The sequence below is a fragment of the Triticum urartu genome, chromosome 2 (assembly GCF_003073215.2).
Source record: "Triticum urartu cultivar G1812 chromosome 2, Tu2.1, whole genome shotgun sequence".
NCBI lineage: Eukaryota > Viridiplantae > Streptophyta > Magnoliopsida > Poales > Poaceae > Triticum > Triticum urartu.
Window position 1 is genome coordinate 640,269,702 of NC_053023.1, and position 8,740 is coordinate 640,278,441.

General features: G+C 44.8%; 1 long non-coding RNA gene across 1 annotated transcript; it reads left to right on the forward strand.

Moving 5' to 3' along the window:
• The first annotated feature begins 7,441 nt into the window (after positions 1–7,441).
• LOC125533837 lies at positions 7,442–7,913 on the forward strand. The gene is made up of 3 exons (XR_007294373.1): positions 7,442–7,512; positions 7,629–7,705; positions 7,812–7,913. It is a non-coding gene; the product is annotated as an uncharacterized LOC125533837 (long non-coding RNA).
• Positions 7,914–8,740: the final 827 nt, after the last annotated feature.

Here is an 8,740-nt window from a genome sequence, read left to right on the forward strand (position 1 = left end):
ATCCATTCAGGAATGTAGTTTTGACATCCATCTGCCAAATTTCATAATCATAAAATGCAGCAATTGCTAACATGATTCGGACAGACTTAAGCATCGCTACGGGTGAGAAGGTCTCATCGTAGTCAACCCCTTGAACTTGTCGAAAACCTTTTGCGACAAGTCGAGCTTTGTAGACAGTAATATTACCATCAGCGTCAGTCTTCTTCTTGAAGATCCATTTATTCTCAATTGCTTGCCGATCATCGGGCAAGTCAACCAAAGTCCATACTTTGTTCTCATACATGGATCCCATCTCAGATTTCATGGCTTCAAGCCACTTTGCGGAATCTGGGCTCACCATCGCTTCTTCATAGTTCGTAGGTTCATCATGATCTAGTAGCATGATTTCCAGAACAGGATTACCGTACCACTCTGGCGCGGATCTTACTCTGGTTGATCTACGAGGTTCAGTAGTATCTTGATCTCAAGTTTCATGATCATCATCATTAGCTTCCTCACTTATTGGTGTAGGTGTCGCAGAAACAGTTTTCTGTGATGTACTACTTTCCAATAAAGGAGCAGGTACAGTTACCTCGTCAAGTTCTACTTTTCTCCGACTCACTTCTTTTGAGAGAAACTCCTTCTCTAGAAAGGATCCATTCTTAGCAACGAATGTTTTGCCTTCGGATCTGTGATAGAAGGTGTACCCAACAGTCTCCTTTGGGTATCCTATGAAGACACATTTCTCCGATTTGGGTTCGAGCTTATCAGGTTGAAGCTTTTTCACATAAACATCACAGCCCCAAACTTTAAGAAACGACAACTTTGGTTTCTTGCCAAACCACAGTTCATAAGGCGTCGTCTCAACGGATTTTGATGGTGCCCTATTTAACGTGAATGCGGCCGTCTCTAAAGCATAACCCCAAAACGATAGTGGTAAATCAGTAAGAGACATCATAGATCGCACCATATCTAGTAAAGTATGATTACGACGTTCGGACACACCATTACATTGTGGTGGTCCGGGTGGCGTGAGTTGCGAAACTATTCCACAATTTTTCAAATGTACACCAAACTCGTAACTCAAATATTCTCCTCCACGATCAGATCGTAGAAACTTTATTTTCTTGTTACGATGATTTTCAACTTCACTCTGAAACTCTTTGAACTTTTCAAACGTTTCAGACTTATGTTTCATTAAGTAGATATACCCATATCTGCTTAAGTCATCTGTGAAGGTGAGAAAATAACGATATCCGCCACGAGCCTCAATATTCATTGGACCACATACATCGGTATGTATGATTTCCAACAAATCTGTTGCTCTCTCCATAGTACCGAAGAACGGTGTTTTAGTCATCTTGCCCATGAGGCACGGTTCGCAAGTACCAAGTGATTCATAATCAAGTGGTTCTAAAAGTCCATCAGTATGGACTTTCTTCATGCGCTTTACACCGATATGACCTAAACGACAGTGCCACAAATAAGTTGCACTTTCATTATCAACTCTGCATCTTTTGGTTTCAACATTATGAATATGTGTATCACTACTATCGAGATTCATCTAAAATAGACCAGTCTTCAAAGGTGCATGACCATAAAAGATATTACTCATATAAATAGAACAACCATTATTCTCTGATTTAAATGAATAACCGTCTCGCATTAAACAAGATCCAGATATAATGTTCATGCTCAACGCTGGCACCAAATAACAATTATTTAGGTCTAATATTAATCCCGAAGGTAGATGTAGAGGTAGCGTGCCGACCGCGATCACATCGACTTTGGAACCGTTTCCCACGCGCATCGTCACCTCGTCCTTTGCGAGTGCCCGCTTATTCCGTAGTCCCATGTTTCGAGTTGCAAATATTAGCAACAGAACCAGTATCAAATACCCAGGTGCTACTGCGAGCTCTAGTAAGGTACACATCAATAACATGTATATCACATATACCTTTGTTCACCTTGCCATCCTTCTTATCCGCCAAATACTTGGGGCAGTTCCGCTTCCAGTGACCAGTCTGCTTGCAATAAAAGCACTCAGTTTCAGGCTTAGGTCCAGGCTTGGGTTTCTTCTCTTGAGTAGCAACTTGCTTGCCGTTCTTTTTGAAGTTCCCCTTCTTCTTCCCTTTGCCCTTTTTCTTGAAACTAGTGGTCTTGTTAACCATCAACACTTGATGCTCCTTCTTGATTTCTACCTCCGCAGCTTTCAGCATTGCGAAGAGCTCGGGAATAGTCTTGTTCATCCCTTGCATATTATAGTTCATCACGAAGCTCTTGTAGCTTGGTGGCAGTGATTGGAGAATTCTGTCAATGACGCAGTCATCTGGAAGATTAACCCCCATCTGAATCAAGTGATTATTATACCCAGACATTTTGAGTATATGCTCACTGACAGAACTGTTCTCCTCCATCTTGCAGCTATAGAACTTATTGGAGACTTCATATCTCTCAATCCGGGCATTTGCTTGAAATATTAACTTCAACTCCTGGAACATCTCATATGCTCCATGACGTTCAAAATGTCGTTGAAGTCCCGATTCTAAGCCGTAAAGCATGGCACACTGAACTATCGAGTAGTCATCAGCTTTGCTCTGCCAGACGTTCATAACATCTGGTGTTGCTCCAGCAGCAGGCCTGGCACCCAGCGGTGCTTCCAGGACGTAATTCTTCTGAGCAGCAATGAGGATAATCCTCAAGTTACGGACCAAGTCCGTATAATTGCTACCATCATCTTTCAACTTTTCTTTCTCAAGGAACGCATTAAAATTCAACGGAACAACAGCACGAGCCATCTATCTACAATCAACATAAACAAGCAAGATACTATCAGGTACTAAGTTCATGATAAGTTCAATTAATCAAATTACTTAAGAACTCCCACTTAGATAGACATCCCTCTAATCTTCTAAGTGATTACGTGATCCAAATCAACTAAACCATAACCGATCATCACGTGAGATGGAGTAGTTTTCAATGGTGAACATTGTTATGTTGATCATATCTACTATATGATTCACGCTCGACCTTTCGGTCTCCGTGTTCCGAGGCCATATCTGCATATGCTAGGCTCGTCAAGTTTAACCTGAGTATTCTGCGTGTGCAAAACTGGCTTGCACCCGTTGTAGATGGACGTAGAGCTTATCACACCCGATCATCACGTGGTGTCTGGGCACGACGAACTTTGGCAACGGTGCATACTCAGGGAGAACACTTCTTGATAATTTAGTGAGAGATCATCTTATAATGCTACCGTCAATCAAAGCAAGATAAGATGCATAAAAAGATAAACATCACATGCAATCAATATAAGTGATATGATATGGCCATCATCATCTTGTGCTTGTGATCTCCATCTCCGAAGCACCGTTATGATCACCATCGTCACCGGCGCGACACCTTGATCTCCATCGTAGCATCGTTCTCGTCTCGCCAATCTTATGCTTCCACGACTATCACTACCGTTTAGTAATAAAGTAAAGCATTACATCGCGATTTCATTGCATACAATAAAGCGACAACCATATGGCTCCTGCCAGTTGCCGATAACTCGGTTACAAAACATGATCATCTCATACAATAAAATTCAGCATCATGCCTTGACCATATCACATCACAACATGCCCTGCAAAAACAAGTTAGACGTCCTCTACTTTGTTGTTGCAAGTTTTACGTGGCTGCTACGGGCTTAAGCAAGAACCAATCTCACCTATGCATCAAAACCACAACGATAGTTTGTCAAATAGACTCCGTTTTAACCTTCGCAAGGACCGGGCGTAGCCACACTTGGTTCAACTCAAGTTGGAGAGACAGTCGCCCGCAAGCCACCTGTGTGCAAAGCACGTCGGGGGAACCGGTCTCGCGTAAGCGTACGCGTAAGGTTGGTCCAGGCCGTCTCGTCCAACAATGCCGCCGAACCAAAGTATGACATGCTGGTAGGCAGTATGACTTATATCGCCCACAACTCACTTGTGTTCTACTCGTGCATATAACATCAACATAAATAACCTAGGCTCTGATGCCACTGTTGGGTTTCATAGTAATTTCAAAAAATTTCCTACGCACACGCAAGATCATGTGATGCATAGCAACGAGAGGGGAGAGTGTTGTCTATATACCCACGCAGACCGACTGCGGAAGCGTTGACGCAACGTAGAGGAAGTAGTCGTACGTCTTCACGATCCAACCGATCAAGCACCGAAACTACGGCACCTTCGAGTTCGAGCACACGTTCAGCTCGATGACGATCCCCGGACTCCGATCCAGCAAAGTGTCGGGGAAGAGTTCCGTCAGCACGATGGCGTGGTGACGATCTTGATGTTCCACGGCAGCAGGGCTTCGCCTAAACTCCGCTACAGTATTATCGAGGATTATGGTGGCTGGGGGCACCGCACACGGCTAAGGAATAGATCACGTGGATCAACTTGTGTGTTCTAGGGTGCCTCTACCTCAGTATATAAAGGACCAAAGGGGGGAGGCTGGCCGGCCACAAGGGGCGCGCCAGGAGAGTCCTACTCCCTCCGGGAGTAGGATTCCCCCCCCCCCAATCCTAGTTGGAATATGATTCATGGAGGGGGAAAAGAGAGAGAGGGGGCCGGCCACCTCTCCTAGTCCTAATAGGACTAGGGGAAGGAGGAGGTGCGCAGCCCATGTAGGGCTGCCTCTTCTCTTTTCCACTAAGGCCCATCATGGCCCATTTAGCTCCCGGGGGGTTCCGGTAACCTTCCCGGTACTCCGGTAAAATCCCGATTTCACCCGGAACACTTCCGATATCCAAACATAGGCTTCCAATATATCAACTTTATGTCTCGACCATTTAGAGACTCCTCGTCATGTCTGTGATCACATCCGGGACTCCGAACAACCTTCGGTACATCAAAATGCATAAACTCATAATATAACTGTCATCGTAACCTTAAGCGTGCGGACCCTACGGGTTCGAGAACAATGTAGACATGACCGAGACACGTCTCCGGTCAATAACCAATAGCGGAACCTGGATGCCCATATTGGCTCCTACATATTCTACGAAGATCTTTATCGGTCAGACCGCATAACAACATACGTCGTTCCCTTTGTCATCGGTATGTTACTTGCCCGAGATTCGATCGTCGGTATTCCAAATACCTAGTTCAATCTCGTTACCGGCAAGTCTCTTTACTCGTTCTGTAATACGTCATCCCGCAACTAACTCATTTAGTTGTAATGCTTGCAAGGCTTAAGTGATGTGCATTATCGAGAGGGCCCAGAGATACCTCTCCGACAATCGGAGTGACAAAACCTAATCTCGAAATACGCCAACCCAACATGTACCTTTGGAGACACCTGTAGTACTCCTTTATAATCACCCAGTTACGTTGTGACGTTTGGTAGTACCCAAAGTGTTCCTCCGGTAAACGGGAGTTGCATAATCTCATAGTTATAGGAACATGTATAAGTCATGAAGAAAGCAATAGCAACATACTAAACGATCGAGTGCTAAGCTAATGGAATGGGTCATGTCAATCAGATCATTCAACTAATGATGTGACCTCGTTAATCAAATAACAACTCTTTGTTCATGGTTAGGAAACATAACCATCTTTGATTAACGAGCTAGTCAAGTAGAGGCATACTAGTGACACTCTATTTGTCTATGTATTCACATGTGTATTATGTTTCCGGTTAATACAATTCTAGCATGAATAATAAACATTTATCATGATATAAGGAAATAGATAATAACTTTATTATTGCCTCTAGGGCATATTTCCTTCACACACTGCCTGTTGCCATTCTGCATATAAGACAGTGTGGCAAATAGAGTGTGAACAGACTGCCTGCTGCCATTTATGCATATAAGACAGTGTGGCAAACTGTCTGCACAATGTGGCAACCGAATTTGCATATCAAATGTTTCAGATGCCATACGTATGCGTTGCATGTGGCAAGTGTTTTTGCTGACCCCCTTGCATTTACATTTTCCACCATGACAATTTGGTATGTTCCCATCTTAGCAGAATGGCTCGTGGCGATCGTCAAAACGATGATGATGATTTCATGGATCCACCACAGCGTAATCGGGCAACTGGGTGGAGAAAAGAGGGTGATGAGGTAAATGTTCACACACACACCCCTTCTTCCTGATGTATGTTAATGGTTGACACCTTTGAGCCCGCAATCGTTTGGCACGAACTAAAATTTCATTACATTGCAAAATGCGGCAACAACTGATATCCTTTTTTGTTTGTAAAAACATGGCAACAACTGATCACTTTATGTCTGTTTTTTTGCAGAAGAAGAAACGTATTCGCAACAGAGCCTCCCAAGAACGATTGACTGCGTTGACTGACAAATTCAGCGACGATCAGAAGGGGGCTGCTGCTGAGATGGGTATGCAGTCTATGATGGCTGTCCGGTGCACGAACCTTGTCAACCCTGTATGCGATTGGCTTGGTGAGATCTACGACCCCGCCTCCAGAGAATTCGTGATTCCGGGACGCGGAAGACTACCGCTGAATGAGGAATCTGTGTTCTGCACGTTGGGTGTGCCCCATGGACATATCAAAGTCCCGTACGAGGTCAACAACGAGATCGAGGAAGCATTGTTCCCCCGTTTGTTTCCTGGGTTGGAATCCATGCCGAACACGACTGCAGTGGCAGATTCATTGGAGGCCATGACGACGCACGGAGATGTTTTCAAGATGAAGCTACTCATGTACCTCATCTCAGCCGTTTTCGCGCCGACCACTTCTCTTCGCCCAAGCAACAAATGCTTCCCCATCCTGGTGAATGATCTATCTTTACTACATTATTTTTCCTTCAATTTTTTTGCTCCGATGTCATGTGCAAGCTAGTCACTGACGGTTTTTTTGTTGTTTTTTCCATTGGAATTCTGACGCGGCAACTCCTTGTCCTGAATTTTATGCGGTGCAGGCGAAACTGAAAGATGTGAAGAACATGAACTGGTGTAAGTTCATTGCCGACTTCCTGCATGATGCATTTGCAAGCAAGGTGTACCAGAAGGGTTGTCGACTGCATTTAATGGTATTTTTTACCGGTCCTTTATGTGAACACTATTTTTTAACACATCTTTATTCATGCATGTCAACATGATCATAATAAGATGGCAACTGCCATGTTGATTATGTGGCAACTGCCATCATGACTATATGGCAACTGCCATCATACTGTGATGGCAACTGCCAACATGACAACATGGCAACTGCCATCATACTATGATGGCAATTGCCATCACTCTATGATGGCAACTAGCACATGCAGATGGCATATTCTTCATAAAATACCATATATTTTATCCTGTTATTTGTCGCAAAATACCATGACCGCAACTGATTTTTCTTTCTTTTTAAAATTGTTGTACATCAGCTCATGTACGTCGACTGCCTTGATCTGCCCATCGTGGACTTCACTGGGACAGGAGGCCCGCCGCCTGCGCACAAGTTTGCTGTTTCTGCATGGACTATCGATGCTGTCAAGGCTGTGCTTGCTGCAGACAGGGTAACTGATAGCAAATATGGTAAACTGCAGGTTAGTTCTGCTTTTTTTGCAACACATGAACTGCTAGTCAGTGTTCATCATTCTCTCTCTTATATCGTTGCTACTTTTTTTTCTTTCTCCCCAGCTGATGGCCAAGCATTCTATAGACTACAGCGTGTTTGGGGGGCCTCAAAACTTTGAAAAGTGGATGGACGTGCACTCAGCTCCGTCTTGTCCTTCAGAGGTAATCAAAAGATCTACATATATGGTTTGCCGTGGAGTATTTTTCGATGTCGTGCAAGTGATTGCAATACGGGGTTGTCATTGATGCCTCTTTGTTTTGTGTACAGGCGAGGGCACCTGTTGAGCAGCTAATAGGGCAGTTTGCATCTGGAATGACTGGCTTGCTCGGGAAGTTGGTTGAGGGGTGGACGTCCCTCAGTGGCTCTGACAGCGACGCGGTTGCGAGGCAATTCACTTCATTCGTCCCAGAACGTACACACCGGCCAACCAGTTGCCGTGGCCGGTATGACTACAACAGTTCCCAGGAGCCCGCTGACACACAAGATGAACTAGGTGGAGACGCTGGTCTCAGCAAGGATGATGATGATGTCATGGATAATGTGCAAGAGGACACCGATGATGATGAACACGCTGAAGTTCGCGCAGGTGGTAACAAGGGCAAGGATGCAACAGATGTCCCCCAACCGGATAAAGTCAAACAACACACGGCTGTGAGAGGCGAAGGGGTTTTGCCATCAAAGAGGGGGATGGCTCCAGAGGGTGCTGGGCAAGTTTCTATTGGCAAGAGGTCTAGGACCGACCTTGTAGCTGCCAGGAAGAGGTTCGACTTTCATCTTAGCTTTTTTCTTTGTCTATTTTCTTCGAACAGACTCATCCTCTTTTTTGCACTTGTGTTCTGTCAAATGCGGCAACAAGATTGCTGACTGACAATTGCCACCTCTTTTTTTTGACCTCCATCTCATACGTGCAGCGAGCCGACAGCTGGTGGACGAGCAATTATGAAGAAACAGGCGCCAACGCCAACCCGTGTTTCTGCTCGGTTGAACAAAGGTGCCCCCATTGCCGGTGATACCACTTCCACCAGGACATGTCCTCGCACGACGACAACCAACACCGGGGATCCTGTCGTGTTGCCAGACCTGAGGAAGGCAGTCAGGAAGTAGGTTTCTTCATCCGCTTTCATTGGCATAGCGCTATATTTTTTTATTTCCCAATGCATTCGTTTAGCTTGTCACATTGTCTTCTGTCATCGCCC